The sequence below is a fragment of the Cervus canadensis genome, chromosome 6, assembly GCF_019320065.1.
Source record: "Cervus canadensis isolate Bull #8, Minnesota chromosome 6, ASM1932006v1, whole genome shotgun sequence".
Taxonomy (NCBI): Eukaryota; Metazoa; Chordata; class Mammalia; order Artiodactyla; family Cervidae; genus Cervus; species Cervus canadensis.
In genome coordinates, this window is record NC_057391.1 from 77,790,222 (window position 1) to 77,808,457 (window position 18,236).

General features: G+C 39.8%; 1 protein-coding gene across 7 annotated transcripts in view; it reads left to right on the plus strand.

Moving 5' to 3' along the window:
* The window catches only part of SIPA1L1 (signal induced proliferation associated 1 like 1), a 369,406-nt gene that overhangs the window by 210,943 nt on the left and 140,227 nt on the right, over nt 1-18,236 (plus strand). The gene's annotated exons all lie outside the window — the stretch shown is intronic.

The following is an 18,236-nucleotide window of genomic DNA, read 5'->3' on the forward strand; positions in this document are numbered from 1 at the left end:
CTGGCGTCTTTCACTTTCACAGTAACCCTACTGTCTTTCATTTTTATTTCTCTGACAGTTTTGCTTTCATTTTATTTCTCAGTTTTCGTTTCAGTTGTACCACACAACTTTCTCAGTTGGATCAGGATGTTATTTTTGTCTGTTCTCTTATTAATTCACTAGATATTGAAGACCTAGTCTTAAAGGAGACTTTCTGAAGTCATTTTCTTTGTGTGCTCTTAGTTAGAAAGATCCCTGAATATGGTTTTGGGGAGACAGTGGGTAGGCCTGCCTTATGGTTTTACTGACGGTTCCATCATTCATTTATTTCGTAACCAAATCCAAATTAACAGCATTTTAAAAATACTCTTGAAAATAAAATCCATCTCATTTCTTCCTACTAAAATCATGCCCTAGGGAGTATAAGAACACTCCAGAGAGACTTCTTGCCATTTATTTTAGTGAATATGGTGGACTGGGGGTGGGTAGAGCCCTTGGGGTTATTGTTTAGTCGCTAAGCTGTATCCAGCTCTTTTGTGACCCCATGGACTGTAGCCTGCAAAGCTCCCTTGTCCATGGGGTTTCCCAGGCAAGAATGCTGGAGTGGGTTGCCATTTCCTTCTCCAGGGGATCTTCCCGGCCCAGGGACCGAACCCGAGCCTCCTGCTCGGCAGGCAGGTTCCTTACTGCTCAGCCATCACTGCCCACGTAGACCACCACGTGTGCTAAGATTTATTCCTCCTTTAAATATTCTGGCATATGTTCATGACTTTCTAACTAATCTGTCACTACTTTTAATAAAAATTAGGGAGTGTATGTATTTTCTTGCATATTACTTCCAAAATTGTATGTGTTTTTTTGAAAATTACTATGTAACATGTTTATAAAGGGGAAAAACCATCCTTCCAAAAAAGCAGCTATTTTTATTTTTCCAAAGTCCTTATCCTTTTGCAAAGTAGAATATAGCCTTACAAAAGTAAACTTGTTACATCTTAAAATTAAGCGTATTAACTAGTAGCCAACTCAATAAGGCAAAAAACAGGGAAATGTTATTTTGCCAATGATATGATTGTGTAACTAAAAAAATTAGAATCATTGAACTTATATTAATGCTAATAAGGGTTCAGTAAGATTACTGGATATGAAATTAATTTTAAAAATCAATGACTTTTTAATACATTAGTAACAATATATTAGATAAAGTGATTACATGAATGATCCTAGTCATAATAATGAAATATTAAAATGTACCTCAAATAAATGTAACAAAAGATATGCAGTGACTTTCTGGATTAGTAGATTTTAAAGAAGATCTAAATAAAGAGGCACTATATATGTTACTGAATGAGAAGACTCAATATTATAAAGAATTTAAAGTTCTCTAAATTACTTTATGAATTTGATGCAGTTCAAAATAGAACAAAGCAGCGAAACCAAGAGAGTTTGCTGTGAAACATGACAGAATGATTCTAAAATTAATTGAAGGAGTAGAATTAATGGGGTCAGTAGGATTTATTATAATGCTAATATTTGAATTGGTAGTGAACTGGCATACAGATAGAGAATGGACCATTCAAACAGAAAAGAGACTTTACAAAGAGATCTTTCTGGTACTGATGAACCTCTTTGCAATGCAGCAATGGAGACAGACATAGAAGACAGACTTGTGGACACAGTGGGGGCTGGAGAAGGTGGGATGAATTGAAAGAGTAGCATTGAAACATACACATTACCATATTAAAATTGGATAACCAGTGGGAATTTGCTGAATGATGCAGGGAGCTCAAAACCAGTGTTCTGTGACAACCTAGATGGGTAGGATGGGACGGGAGGTGGGAGGAAGCTTCAAGAGGGAAGGTACATATGTTTACCTATGGCTGATTCATGTTGATGTATGGCAGAAACCAACACAGTACTGTAAAGCAATTATCCTCCAGTTAAAAGTAAATAACTCTTTAAAAAAGAGAGACCTTCATGTTAAAAATTTTAAATGCATGTGTAAGAAAGTATGGCTTCCCAGGTGGGTAAGTGGTAAAGAATCCACTTGCCAATGTAAGGGAGATATAGGTGACATGGGTTCCATCCCTGGGTCAGGAAGATCCACTGGAGTAAGAAATGGCAACCCACTCCAGCATTCTTGCCTGGAGAATCCTATGGACAGAGGAACCTGGCGGGCTATAGTCCATAGAGTCTCAAAGAGTCAGACGTGACTGAGCAATTGAACGTGCGTGCACACACACAAGAAAGTATACCTTAAACAAAGGTAAAAGGCAAACTTTAGAATGAGAATGCTTTCAGACATGTATGTCTCATGAAGGATTAATATCCATAGTATGTAATGTGTGCATGCATGTGTGTGTGCGCCTAGTTATGTCTGACTCTTTGCGACCCCATGGACTATATTGCCCGCCAGGCTCCTCCGTCCATGGGATTTCCCAGGCAAGAGTACTGGAGTGGGTTGCCATTTCCTACTCAAGGATAGTATATAATGAAAACCTACAAATCACTAACAGTCAGAGATCTGGTAGAAAAATGGGCAAAACATAAATAGGTGAGACCAATATGGATTTCTTTATTTAGGTTGTATTTATTTATTTATGGCTGTGCTGGGTCTTTGTTGCGTTGCGGGCTTTCCTTTCGTTGTGCAGAGCTGGGGCCATTGTCCAGTCACAGCGTGCAGGCTTCTCATTGTGGCAGCTTCTCCCGTTGCAGAGGCTCTAGGGCCCACGGGCCTCAGCAGTCGAGGCACGTGGACTCAGCCATTGCAGCTCCCGGGCTCCAGAGCACAGGCTCAACAGTTGGGCATGTGGGATTTTCCCAGGCTGGGGATCAAACCTGTGTCTCCCGCACCGACAGGCGTATTCTTTACCACTGAGCCACCAGGGAAGCCGTCCAACATGAATTTAAATTCCTAATAGTGATCAGGGAAATGCCAGTGGAAGAGGAGCAACGCGATGACACTGTGTGTGATCATACTGATAATTTAAAGGCAAAAATGTGGCAGCGAATGTTGTTTTATATGAGACTGTTGGATTGTAAAATTGTTACAACCGCTTTGGAGAGTAGTTTTATAGTATCCAATAATGTTGAAAAACCACTACAACTTAAGGTTTCAGCAGTTCCCATTCTAGAGTTCTCTAGAGAGCCTTTAACCTATGTTCACAAAGAAGATGTGAAAGGAATGGCCTTTGTAATAGCAAAAATCTGAAAGTAACCTAGATTTCAGTCAACAAACCCAAGTATGTACACAGAATGTAAAGCATACGAAAGTTGTTATGAAGGATCGATATCTTTTATAGCACTATGATGAATACATCTGGAAGACTATTTTGTTTAAAAAAATCAAAGTTGTGAAAGGATGTGTTCCCAATGATATCGTCTGCTTAGATTTCATAAATATACAAATACTTGAGGGAAGGGTGCCTCACATCTTTTGGAGAGAAGTTTCCCTGGAGAGGCTGAGAGGAGAATGGGATTGAAAGTTGATATTTTAGCTACATTTATAGAACATCTTACTTCTTTGTGCGATGAAGCAAATTTGGCAGAATCTTAACATTTGTTAAATCCGGATGAGCAGTACTCATTCCCCTTTGGGAGAGGAAGAATCTTAACTGCAGCATGTATTTAAATGGGGGCTGCAATGCTATTAGTCTGAACTGGAGACTTTCAATTGTGAAATATTTCCCAAACCCTCTGCCAGTGTTCCTAAAAGAATAGAAAAAGATACAAACATGCAAAGTCAAATGTGAGCAGCAGAAATAGGAGCCAATTAGCATTATCAACGTAGTTTTGGTCAGCAGAGAGAGATATATGTATTGAAACTGAGTAACATGGAGAGAGCTGCATGTGAAGACCTTTCCAGAGGAATTCTAGAAAAACTGAACCCGTTACAGTCCCAGAGTTGGAGGCTCCAAATAGCTGGTAAGATTGCACTTGGAGGTGGAGCTGGTTGTAGGTATGTAGTCAGGTCCCTTCCATAAGCTGTTATAATTGTAAAGGCTTTGGAAACAGGGAGAAATTATTTGAAACGTTTTTGGCTGAGCTTGGTTCCCAGAATGCTGGAAGCCAGGCGGGAGATGGAACCATTCTTCTGTAGAGAGAGTGAAACACATTCTAAAAATGACTTCTAAGTAGTGGCATTTTTGGGTCCCCCCAGTATAGGGGGAAAACCGTCTGTCTGATTTCAGTAGGAAAGGAATTTTTGGAAATAGTATTTAGTAACTTGCTGATTCACTTGGAAGGCTGTATAACTAGGTTTGGGAAATGGGTAAGCGCAAGGGAAGCCAAGTGGCCAAGATGACGCTCAGATCACTCTAGAAATCGGAGTGGCGCTGCCCCCGAGAACGGCATGTCCAGCTTTGCATCATCACCACCAGCACTTTAATGAGGGTGCCAATGCATCGTGGCTGCCACTGACACCACCAGCTTTCATGTAAGTGGATTCACAGCCTCCTTGCTCTCTGCAGACACTGCCTTTCAATTCAGAGTCCAGGGTATACACATCTCATTGGCCGAGAGGCAGGTTTATGTCTGCACCCTGTCTATAAGAATGGCTGGTTAAGTTATGGCACTTCTGAGCTTCTATTGTGGAAGGCAGACTCTGCATAAGGCAAGGAATTTCCCTGGATATAGGAAAAGATTACTCAGATGCTAGGCAGTCATAATTATAGTTCCCCCTATGTCCAGTTTCACCAGGTAAACCAACTGGGTCCCCATCCAGTCCGCTCCAGGAAAGTCTACTTAGTAGTCATCAGGCCCTGCCCCCACACAGATATTAAATATAAAAGGATAGCCAGTGATAGCAGATAGGAGACAAAGCCTTCCATGTGAGGACAGAGCTCACAACAAACAGAAGAAAAGGAAATTGGGAAAATAAAAACAATGAATATGAAAAGAACACTTTAAAATTAGTCTAACGTTAGCAGAGGTAAGGCAATGTGTCATAGTCATTAAACAACAGCTTTTTTTTTAACAGAAGAAACAGAGGACACAAAATTTTTTCAAATTTGAGTCCAAGAATCAGTATGAAAAATTAAATAGTCTGGTTGGAAAATGAAGTTCAAAACTTACCAAAGTACCTAAATGAAAAAGAAATGGGCGCAGAATGTGAGAGAAAAGATAAACTGTTGAGAAAGTAAAGTAGCCTGTAAGTAGAACATTTACAAAATGAAAGCAGAAAGGGAAGAAAAGAAATGATCAGAAATCAAATAATGAAATGGCATTTTGCTTAACTGAAAGAGGTGTGTTTTAATACTGAAAAGGCCTATTGGATATCCAATACAAGGGCTATAAAAAGACTTGCTTTACAAAGGCCACTGCAGTTTTAAAAGGATGATCCAAAAAAATTACTGGAAAAGAAATTGTGTAAAAGATCAGGAATCGGAATATCATTGAGCCTTTCAATTCCATCAGTTGAAGGTAGAAGATAATGAAATAATACCTTAAAAATTCTAATGGTAAACATTTTACTGTCTAGAATTTTGTTGTTGCTAAGTCAATAAGTTGTGTCTGATTCTTTGCAACCCCATGCCAGACTTCCCTGTCCTTCACCATCTCCTGGAGTTTGCTCAAGACTCATGTCTGTTGAGTTGGTGAGGCCATCCAACTAGCTCATCCTCTGTCACCCACTTCTCCTCCTGCCTTCAGTCTTTCCCAGCATCAGGGTCTTTTCTAGTGAGTCAGCACTTCATATCAGGTGGCCAGAGTATTGGAGCTTCAGCATCAGTCCTTCCAATGAATATTCAGTGTTGATTTCCTCTAGGATTGACTAGTTTGAACTCCTTGCAGTCCAAGGGACTCTCAAGAGTCTTCTCCAGCACCACAGCTCGAAAGCATCAATTCCTCAGCACTCAGTCTTCTTTATGGTCCAACTCTCAGATCTGTACATGACTACCAAACCACCAAGGCTATGGTTTTTCCAGTGGTCATGTATGAATGTGAGAGTTGGACTATAAAGAAAGCTGAGCGCCGAAGAATTGATGCTTTTGAACTGTGGTGTTGGAGAAGACTCTTGAGAGTCCCTTGGACTGCAAGGAGATCCAACCAGTCTATCCTAAAGGAAATCAGTCCTGGGTGTTCATTGGAAGGACTGATGTTGAAGCTGAAACTCCAGTACTTTGGCCACCTGATGCGAAGAGCTGTCTCATTGGAAAAGATCCTGATACTGGGAGGGATTGGGGGCAGGAGGAGAAGGGGACGACAGAGGATGAGATGGTTGGATGGCATCACCGACTCAGTGGACATGGGTTTGGCTGGACTCTGGGAGTTGGTGATAGACAGGGAGGCCTGGTTCATGGGGTTCATGGGGTTGCAAAGAGTCGGACACGACTGAGCAACTGAACTGACTGACTGACCAAACCACCAGTCAGATTAAGGCTGGACATGCCAGGACACAAAACTTCTAACACCTAAGTACTTCTTAGGCAGTTGGTGAGTGAGGGTAGGGGTCCATCAAAATGAGCGAGTAGACCAAGAATGAAGAAGGTAATGAGATCTGGCAAGCATGGAATTCACCCCAAGAGAGGTGAGAAGGAACTGTCAGGATAATGATGGTGATGATGTGTTTCTGGAGATCAGCAGGGCTGGAATGGAGTGTGAAGATGGAGAGCTCTAGGAGGGAGGTCTCCAGGAAAGAGAAGTGGAATCGCTAGGGCACTTGTGGCTTTTGACCACGTGAGAAATGGTTATGAGAAGAAGGGGGTTTTTGTTTGTTTTTGTGTTTTGGGGGATGGTGTGATTTTTCTTTTTCTTGTTGAGTTTCGAAAGAATTAAGGGTAGGTATATAGAAACTAAGCAAATGAAAAAAAAAAAAAAAAGCCAGTATTAACTCCAGGAAAAACAAAGTAAGCAATTGAGCAAATATAGCTGTAGTAAAGTAAATCCTGACGTATGTGTGTGATATAGCTGTGATACACACATAAACACATATACATCTATACATGCATGTTTACATAATATAGAGCAAGGGAAGGGGAAGCACACTTTGTGGAAGCGTGTTTATTTCTCATCTTCCAAAACAGAACTTCAACAGAGAATATCTAATGTTGATAAATCAAGAAATAGTGCCTAAGTCTGTTATTTAGGAGCGTGGAGATAGTGGAGGAAGTAGTGCTATGAATTGAAAGTGGTTGCTCAAAAAAAAAAAAAAAGAAAGTGGTTGCTCTTAGGTGTAAAGAAGATGATGTGAAGACTACTGTTTAGTTGTTGTTTTTACCTTAAATGCCTGAAGTTCTGTTTGCCTATAACTAGTATGTGTATTACTTTGATAAAAATGTAAGTGAAAAAAAAACACTAAATAGCATGGTAGTATCTTAGTACCACTGGTTTTCCTTCTTACAGATGGTAAAAATCACTTTGTGGTTTTTGCTGTACCACTTGTTTTCTTGTATCTTTAAGCCTCTATTAAAGGCTTAGATACATAAAGTTAAATAAGGTGCAGTCCTGGCTTGAGAGACTTGTGACTTAGGGGGTGTTGTATCAGGAAACTTCAAAAGAAAAAGCAGGGTGTCCTTTGGGGACCAAGGATATGGGGGGAGTGTTGGGGACTGTAAGAGGAAGAGTGGGTGCTCATAGCTCCCAGGAATGGGAACTACCTGGGGCTTGTGGAAGGAACAAAGAGAGGCTGGTGTGAGTGTGAGGAGGAGTCCTGAGTACAGCAGAGGAATATCTCTTAAGATGCTGAGCAGCAAATCCATTTGCAGGTGTTAAAAGAGACGTTACAGAACCCAGCAATAGGACTGTTCTCTGGTTTACCCACCGGTTTTTCTTTTCCTGAAAGGGTTCTACCACTTTGCATTGTTTCTCGCAACACAAGGAGATCTCTTAACTGTAGCTTCAATAACAGTGGGAGGATTGATGTTCCTAGAATTTTTTCTAATAGGTATCAAATGATGCAGTGTTGTTTTGATTTATAGGTCTTTTGTTGCTTATTATAACCCATGATTATTATAACACTAGTTAGGCTCTTTTCGTGTAATTGTGCTCTGTTAAGTGATTTTTTTTTTGTTTTACTCCAACATATTCTTTCTTTTAAGCCTGCTTTTATGATAGTTTTGTCCAAAAAATCCTTCAAAATCAGTTGTTTTGTCAAAAAACTTCAAACTGACAGTCCTTCGATTTTTTTTTTTTTTTTTTTGCCAACAGAGCTGGTATTAGAAAGGTGAGTGCAGAGTGAAATCATAACTTCATTAAAGTAGAGGATCCCTCTCTTGATTTTTAGTCATCCATAAATTACCTGCAGTCCTCTCAAGGGATACTGTTTAAAAAAAAAAAAAAAAAAAAAGGTAACATGTCAGGGGATGGGGCAGAGTGTGGACAACTTCCTGGAAGAGATGATACCCAGATGCAACCTTGAGGTTGGAGGTTGCAACCGCCAACCTTGATGGAGGAGAAAGAGTTAAACAGGACCCAGAGGGACGGGTAAGCCCAAGAAAAGAAAGAAAAGGAATTGTGTCCAGCTGTGTTTCAGCAGAAGTTGCCACTTGGTTTCTCCTGAAGGCATTCAAGATGTGTTCAAATACTTGCAACGGGTTCTCTTACCCTTTTACTGGAGCTGCAGGTTCACAGAGTGCAGAGAGGCTGTTCTGTTAACCAGGAAGTTCCATCATGCGTTTGGAAATTTTTCCTTTTGCCTTGAGAGCAGAGGGAAGTTATTGTGAGGTTTTGAGCAAGAGAGTGTAAGTGTTGGGCTTGCCTGCATGCACTTTAGAAACAGTCCTGCATAGGCAAAGTGATCACATTTTAAAGTGTGATCATGCAGACACACAGGACTACATTTTCAGATTAAATTTATCATGTCAAGCCTAGGGGATTATATTTCACTTTGCCACAAAAATGAAAAAGGGTGGCCAAGAAACAAAAAAAGACTTCTGCCACAAGGTTTTTCTTTGAACATTTGGTCAGTTTGCATTTTACTGAGCTTTTTTTTTTTTTTCTAGTTTGTAAATGAACGTTTAAGTGATAAAGTTAATAGGTTTGTGAGTAAACCCTCATTTAGAAATCAGGGGTTTTCAAGTTTGGAGGCAGAAGTAAAAATAATATTATTTGAATGTTTTATATATAAAGTGTGTTTATATTTGTGTGTGTACATAATTACTAAAACATTACTAAAATTTTTACATAATTAGTAAAAAAATTTACACAGTTAAGATAAAACTTGGAGGATTGTGGTGTGCATTGAATTAAAGTTATTTCATTCGCTCTTGCCTTAATTTTTGTTGACTAGTAGCCAGAAACATTTGTATAGGGCTCCTATTTTCTGAACCAGGATAAGTACATAAAAGATTGAAAATGTGTCAGCTGTGAAGGGTTTCAGACAGTACTTTATGGCAGGTTGGCAAGGGAGGTCCTCTGCCTCTCCTGAACGTAAGTAGATTCTTTGACCCTTGTTATCTGGTTCTGTCACATTGAACAAGTACTGGAGTTAAGTCTCTTCAGCTGTGAGCTGTTCCCTGGGCTACTTCCCTCCTCCCCTCTTCTGGTTCAATGCTTGTCTTATTGTGTGTGCACCCAACCCCCACACAGAGTCTGGAAGAATTCATAAACTGTTAGGAGTGGCTGCCTTTGGGGTTGGGATTGGGATGTCTTGAAGGAAGGCGTATTTTTCACTTTTTCAGCACCATTTCAGTTCTTTTTTTTTTTAAACAAGAAGCATATTCATTTATTAAAAAAGAGCAACTTTGAAAAGAGGGAGCAGCAAAGAGGAGACTTCTGAATGGAAGAAGAATTAATTGAGGGTAAAACAGAAAAATTAGTTTGACCATCATTAATTTGATGACAGATTGTAATCTCTGGTTTCTGTTGTCTTTCGCATGTATACTGTGTTAACCACCCTCGTTCTGTTTTCCTGTGAATTAATTTATTTGCTACGATTATTAATACCAAATTCTATTGTGCATCAGTATTTCATGTGATTGTGCCTTATCTCATTCTAACTGATTCACTTCTTTTAAGAGATTTGCTCATTTTAATGGTTATTTTTCATGCACTTCTATGAGGAGTGGATTGAAAGGACGCAGGTCAAACCGCTGTTAGTTTTCATTCACTACTGCTGTGTGAAGGCTAATCTTAAGAGAGAATGATGAAACTGAAATCTTTATTAAATTTCAGTGATGTGAGAGTTTTTTTTTATTTTTTGTCTCCCTCAACACAGTATTTATGAGATAACCATAATTACATTTTAGATGACAATGTAAATTCTGTTAATGTACCAACTAATTTCTAGTTCATCTTAGCTGGGAGCTTGTGGCTTTTGTTGCAAAAAATTCCATTTCAAGGATACTGAGCTTAGGTGCTTTGGAGATAAGGATTGGATGGCTCTCTGTCCTCCAGAACCTAATATCCACTTGAGGAGAAAAAGCCCAACCATGTGTAGAGTTAATTGCAGAGAGTAGTATTAATAGCAGGAGAGGCATTTCAATAAGGGAGCAGGGATTAGGGGTCAGTCCCAGCAGTGACCCAGTGTCTCCTGAGCAGCCCTGCATGGTGGTGGATGATACCTGTCTGCAGATGGATGTGGGGCGTAAACCAGGTAGTTAGCGCACCGTAGCTGGTACGGATGGATGCTCAGACTGTAGTTACAGCTGGTGGCAGGAGATTATTGAAATAGCATGTTCTGGAAGGACAGCCCAGTATAGCAAACAGGGCAGGCGTCAGGGCACGACTTCACATGTGGGCTCTGTCCCAGCTGTTTCACCGTGGTGGACTTAACAGTTTCTGGCCCTGAGACGCCTTGTGTGGAAAATGAAAGGATCAGACAAGCTATTCATTCTCATGACTCACAATTCTAGATGCTGAATGTGAGGTCAAGAGGGACACCCTCGATTCAGGTTCAGCCGCTGTAGAGCTTTATAAAAAGGTGCCGGTTTGTGGAGGGCAGACCTGTTCCCTGCTCTTAGAGAAATAAGGAAGCGGGGAGTGGGTGCTGCTTACTTCTGAGCTCCAGGCCCAATTCAGACAGTAATGGGGTTGCCATTGAGGGACCTCTGAAGGTGCATGGAAGGCAAGTGACCTGACCACTGCAGCATTTTTTCCCCACTGGGTGTTGAGATTCACGTCTGGATTGGGCTTCAGAAGTAATACTCAGGCTATAAATGGAGGCCTTTTTTCTTTTAAAATGTGTTTTCAGAGTGGTTTTTCTGCTGTAATGCCTCTAACTGCCAGCTCTGTATTTATTAGAGAGAGAGCCCTCCACGTTTTCATGTCAGTGTGCTTTCCCTCACTGAAAGGGAGATGCTCGCCTCCCAGGGGGCTTGTGAGGATTCAGGGGATGCACACGGGTCACAGAGTGGACAGGATGGCAGAGTCCCATGCTCTCTGAGCACCATGGGGAGGGAGTTTATGCTCAGACATAAGTGTAGAGTGAAGCAGACGAATAACCCACCAGCAACTGTATTTAAGGAAACACTAAGGCAAGGTGGAGTGATTTTATGTTCTAATTTTTTCCTTTTAAGCTTTCGGTCCTTGGTTGTGATATTTTAAAATCTGCTAAATGAAACATGGTTACTGGTGATACTGTGATTAACAATGATTAGGGTATTAGGGTTGTGCTTAGAAGGAACTTTCTGTTTACCCATTGTTCTTAATGGTAAAGAATCTGCCTGCCAGTGCAGGAGACGCAAGAGACGTGGGTTCGATCCCTGTGTTGGGAGGATTCCCCTGGAGTAGGAAATGGCAATCTATTCCAGTATGCTTGCTTGGAAAATTCCATGGACAGAGGAGACTGCAGGGCTACAGTCCATGGGGTCACAAAGAGTTGGACACGACTGAGCATACACACATCCCCCTGTTCTTACTGATGTGACTTTCTATTCTTTTTCTGTGTCTCAAGTGCACTTTCTTACATTCTTTTTGGATTTTAAATACTCAAGTGAGAAAACATTGATGTCTTCGACAAAGCCAATTGTGACATTCTGTCTTGCTGAACCTTCCGGTCCTCTTCCAGTTAGATCATAGGGACTTGAGGGTGGAAATGTTCCCGCTTTGCTTTCTCTTTTGAGAGTGACTGGCTTAGTGTACAACACCAAATAGCTGGTGCTCCCATAGCCCATGTTGGCAGCCTGAAAAGCTGTCTTTAGTGATGCAGGTTCTCAACTGTGGTTCGGCATATGTGGATCAGAGGCAATTTTCATGGCTTATCTAGTTTAAATCTGACTTAATGCAGTTTAGACCATCTCTTTCCCTCCTGCCCTCAGAGAAAGTCAGTACTACTAGATTCTTCCTTTCCGGGTTAAATATACAGTTTCCTCGAGCCATGAATACCTCAGGACAATATGATAATACTCTCCAGAGTGTTGGTCTGCAGCCCGAGTGGTGACCTTCTTCCAGTTTAGCCCGAATGTCTGCAGGAGGAGGGTTGTAGGGTCAAAAGCTGAGAAGCATGGAGTAGGGAAAGGCTACCCACTCCGGTATTCTGGCCTGGAGAATTCCATGGGCTGTATAGTCCATGGGGTTGCAAAGAGTCGGACACGACTGAGCACTTTCACTTCACTTGTGTACGTAGGAAAGTAGATGTGTTCCAGGAAAGGGCAACAAGTGATGACGACTCAGTCTGTGCTCTGTTTAGGCAGCCTCACCTGATTTCCCAGGTCACTGCAACCTTGTGAAAGGGTGAGATGGAGACTTTTGGGTAGGAGGGGGCTTTTGTGTCAATACTAAATATAAAGAAAGCAGCATTAAATATAAAAAAAAAATGCATGCAATTGCATTAATCATCTGTATGGAGTAATTATTCAAATCCTGTAAATACTGCTAAATCTTATAATCTTCAGTACTTTCTATTTTATGTAGCCTTCTTTGATTCCATTTTAATCAGAGGATTTAGCACAAGATCATCTTATTGTAAGGACTTGACATCTGTTGCATTTTGACTTGTTTGGTGATTTGAATGGTTTGAGGTTTTACATGGGGCTGTATTTAATAATTAGTATTCAAGTGTCTGTTCATCATGCAACATTCTCAGACAGTTTATTGTTTTTAGTAACAGAATGAGTTGCTTTTTTTCTTGTAAACTTTTTCTTCTGATTATAAAAGTTATGCATGCTCATTTTAGAAAATAAATCATATAGTTAAATACTTTAAAAAGGAATTATTTATAATCTGTCTACAGCAAGTATTATAATTCCCTTGGTGAACTTCCTTTGGCTTGTTTATATACCTATACGCAACTAAAAAAAAAACTAAATTTATAACGTATAAACCATTTTGTTTGTATCCTGAGTTCTTCTGAAACTGGGCCCATTTCTCCTCAGTTACATTCGATAGGAAGCACAATATAAAAATATTCTTAAAAAAATAAGTCCATGGTCAAATCAGTTAAGAAATATCTTAGTTTAATAGTTAAGTGTTGGTTTTTTTTTAAAAAATCTGTATATTTCATGGAGCCTTAATATACTAACATGTATTATCAAATCCTGATGCAGGTGATAGTGTGTACCTTCCTTATTTAATTATAGAACCCTTTCTTATGAATTACTAACTTGAAGGATTTGAAACATAATTTGGGGAAAGTTGACAAGCCTTTCTTCCTGCATAGTAGACATTTATTGGTTGTCTCTCTGCTCCCTGTCCATTTCTCATATCCCGCTTCCCCAGATCCTATTTGGTAATTAGATTATCAGTACTAGATCACAGTTTGCAGGATTGATGAGTAACTTTCTAATGGATTTTAAATGAATATTAATGTACAAACTGCTTTTTTAAAAACACTCACCTCCTTCATGGATATAGTCTGCTCTCTTAATATCCTGGATGGCAGCCACAGATTCTTCATGCCCCTGATGAGCTCTGATTTCTTTTCCTTGAGAGTATTTATTTCAGTTCAGTCACTTAGTTGTGTCCGACTCTTTGCGACCCCATGAACCACAGCACGCCAGGCCTCCCTGTCCATCACCAACTCCCGGAGTCTACCCAAACCCATGTCCATTGAGTTGGTGATGCCATCCAACCATTTCATCCTCTGTCGTCCCCTTCTTTTCCCGCCCTCAAGTATTCATTTGCTGTACCTCAAATGCTGTTTTTCCTCTAATAATTCTGGTTCATGGTTACCTTTCTATTAACTATGTTTTTACCTCTTTACTTTAAGCTCCTCCTCACAACCTCCTCCTCTTGGCATTATATTAATTGCTTATTGCCTGAGTTTTCTCATATTCAAATAAGATAAATGTTCACATTTATTTCTGTTCTCCTTTATTTTGCCAGCTGTTGAATCATTTTCTTACCCATCAGTAATTCTTACCATGTGTCTGACTCCAAACCTTTTAAATTTTATTAAAAAAAAAAATTTTTTTTTCAAATCCTTTATATTTTATCACCCCTCTTCTGCCATCAATCTTGCTGCCAAATTTTCATGTTGTTTCCTTCACCTGCAGCTATACAAAGTATGTTCAAGCCTTACTAGACCTTTGAAATGTAACCTTCCTCCTCAAACTTTTTGTTTGGAGGATAGTTGGGAGGCAAATGTTATTCTTTCTTTTGCTCTTTATCAAAACAAGTACATTTTAAGTTGCTTCCTCTATCTCTATCTCAATTGCTATCTCTAAACTCAAATGTAAATTCATCTGTTTATGTATGTTTTGTATCTATAACTTCTTTATTCACTTTGGTAATTTGAGGGCAAATTATTTGAATCTACTTCATCAGCGTTGTCTTTTTTAGATAGTGAACATTTGGAGAGCAGGAACTAGACTTATCAACTCCTCTCTTCCCAATCCTTCCTGATTTTTGTTGAGGAGACAGAACGGAAATGAAAGAAGGGGGAAATTCCAGTCTAAAAAGTTAAATGCTGATTCATAAAGCTTAAATTATCTAGGACATTGCATGGAGATGTTTGTATGTGTTTCAAGGCTGATTTGAAAGAGTGAGACGTTCCTTCTATCTGAGATGTTACTTTTATGTACTGTGACTGTAATTCAGGAAAGCCAAGAAGGGAGGTAAAGGAAATCATTGGCTTTATTTGGTTATCATAGCTAATCTAATGTCCAAACACTGTGATGTAATATTTCTGTTTTAAAATAAAGTTTCCTATTATATTCTAAAGAATATTTATGGATATTTTAAGTCTGTATATACAGCTTAATAAACTATTTACATTGACACTTTCATAAATATTCACATTGTTTATCTGTGTAATCTCAGGATATTTATATAGTTATTCATCATCAAAATTTCATCTATTGCCTGGAATCATTGAGAGTTGGTCCTGTATCTGAGGCTGTGCCAATTAAAGGACCTACCAACATCCCATTTTGAAATACAGAGGTAATTGGTGAAGAATGCTATATCTTTTCATGGGCTTTCCAGGTCGCTCAGTGGTAAAAAAAAATCTGCCTGCCAGTGCAGGAGATGCAAGTTCCATCCCTGGGTCAGGAAGATCCCCGGAGGAGGAAATGACAACCCATTCCAGTATTCTTGCCTGGAAAATTCCATGGACAGGGAAGCTTGGCAGGCCCCAGTCTGTAGGGTCCCAAAGAGTTGAACACAACTAAGTATGCACACTACATCTTTTTAGTGAACGTACCATATTGTACTTAGATTATTTCAGGGCAGGAACTGTAAGTTGTTGTTCGTTTTTTGTTTTCTTTCCTTCCCACGTCTTCTTGTGTAACCTTTAAACTATTTTTATGCCCTTGGCACAAAGAAAGTTTCCCATGTTGTTCCTTTCCTTTGGTTCCTTCAATTATTTATTGTTCTCACTTCCTTATCACTCATTTATTTCTTGGAAAAATTTTATTTTCCCATTTTTCTGCTTAATAATTCATGTTGAAAGTGGATAAATAAGGAAGATATCAAATGAGCACTTGCATATATTTTATCTGTAATTTAAGGGAAAGGGTCATGAGAAAAGATTTGGAGGTAACTGCATAGAGATAATATATTTAAAGCTGTGGGTATCAAAAAAAAAATAAATAAAGCTGTGGGTATCTGTGACATCTCCAGACAGTACTGGCTACCATGCAGCTATCTCCCCCACTCAGTTTCCCAATTCTGCTTCGTTCAGTTACACAGGCAACTGATCCAGCCAAGTCAACACCCTCGTTTCCAGAGTAATATTTTTACTCCAGTGTCCCCAGGTCTGCGATCTCATCCTAATGCACTTGGTGCTCAAATGCATCCTAATACTAACACCCTTTACAGCACCTTCAAAAACTCTGAAGACTAGTAAGAGAATTAAACCAAGGGTACCACCCTGGAATCACTTGCTTTTAAATGGAGCCACCAGTGACCCTGAGGAGGCACCAGAAATTAAGAAGAATGTGTTCATCATGAAGGCCTAGAGAAGACAGAATTTCAGGAAGGCTAGAGAGGTCAAGAATGTAAATGTCTCAGTGAGCCTGGATGACAGGGACTGTTTTTACACCTGTAGCCTCCCTTGGAGGGAGGGGCTGTTTCCCCAAATATCTCTAGCACCAAGTGTGTGGTCCATGCTCAGAAGTTAATGCAGAAAGACGGGGGTGATTTACTGGAGAGGAGGAGGCACTTCCTTTGAAAGAATGGTCTTATCAGAAAACTGCGGTAGGTTACGTGGTGATAGACCTTGAGTGATGGAAAGATTTTCAGTTAGTAGACTGTGCCTTCTCCTTAGCTGAGAGAGTTTCCGGAGCTCACAGAACTAAACAATGCGATTGATATTCTAGCTAAATGGATCCACCATGGACTCAAGTACTACCTAGAGCTGTAAAATTAAACATATAACAAGGATATTTTTTAAACAGTTTACTCTTTCAACAGATAGAAGTGACATGCAATAAATTAGTACTGCTCGTCTACTTAATTCTATCATTTTTTACCATATTTAGTGATGCTTAAGCAGGTTTGCTGATAACTAAGAGAATTGCTAATCATTGTTAGCATATGTTTGCTATTTCCATTAACCCCAAGGAATAGGTTTTAGGTATTATGGATGTGATGTCATATTACACGTGGATGGCACCATTATTTTCAATTAGTACTTGAATAAATACAGAGCGTATATATTCTGTAGATGCTGGTCTATGTCTAAAGTTCCTCTTGTGCCTGAAGGGCTTTGTTGCTATAAATAAGGATAGGAAAGAGAGGAAAAAAGAGAAGAGAAAAGGAAAAAAAGTCTCCATGACAAGAAAACAAAATCTGTTATGTAACTTAGTTGTCCCATCTTGAACCTTCTCAGATTTTTCAGGTCGTTTAACGGTGGGCACTCTCTCCCGTATGTGCCCATGTGTATTTTGAAATTGAACGATAACAGTTATCGTAGTCAAGATGTAGCAGGAGTCCTGGCATTTATTTTAAATTACAAAGAAACATTTCTCTAAGATTTTTTGAATAATTTTATTTATTTTTGGTTGTGCTGAGTCTTCACTGATGTGAGGACTTTTCTCTAGTTGCAGCGAGTGGGGGCCACTCTCTAGTTTCGGTGTGTGGGCTTCTCATTGCATTGACTTCTCCTGTTGTGGAGCCTAGGCTTTAGAGCAGGTGGGCTTCAGGAGTTGTAGCACGTGGGCTCCTTAGTTGCGGCTCCCAGGCTCTAGATCGCTGGCTCCATCATTGTGGCACACAGGCTTACTTGTTCTATGGCATGTAGGATCCTCTCAGGCTAGGGATCGAACCCATGTCTCCTGCATTGGCTGGCCAATTCTTTACCACTGAGCCACCAGGGAAGCCCACTTGGGTAAGATTTTTTTAAACCTGTTAAAAAGACCCAGGAAGCATATGCGGTGCTTCTGAACGGGAATCCCGGAGTAGTGACCACCAAGAGCAGGTATTTCCAAGTCAGTGCTACTTACTGTATTTTCGTGCTGACCTATAACTTCACAGATACTAAAAAAAGACAGTCCTGCGGTGAACTCTATTCTAAGGGAAACGAAATGTGGCACGAATGAGTCTTTACCCTGGGGGGTTGGTGCACTGGCCTTTTAGAGAACGTCAGTTCTGGGAACGATAGATGATTTATTTGGATTTCTGTGAGTTTGTGAGAGACACTGAAAACATCTGATTTTCATAAGAATCTATTGAGAATTATCTTGTATGTCAGTATATTCTTTCTTTGAAAGCTGTTTCATTGAAATAAACAGCTTCTTTTTTCCCTAGTTACAAAATAGCTCATAAATTGTGGTTTGGGGTTGTCAAAAGATTTTTTTTTTTCCCCTTTGAGATGGGCTAGTGTTTACTTTGCATTTTGGTTCGGTTGCCCAGTTTCCTTCCATTTTATAAGGAGCACTTCTTAAACCTTGGCTGTGGCCACATGGTCTCTTTCAGACGCAAGCAACAGTTAGCACATTATTCCA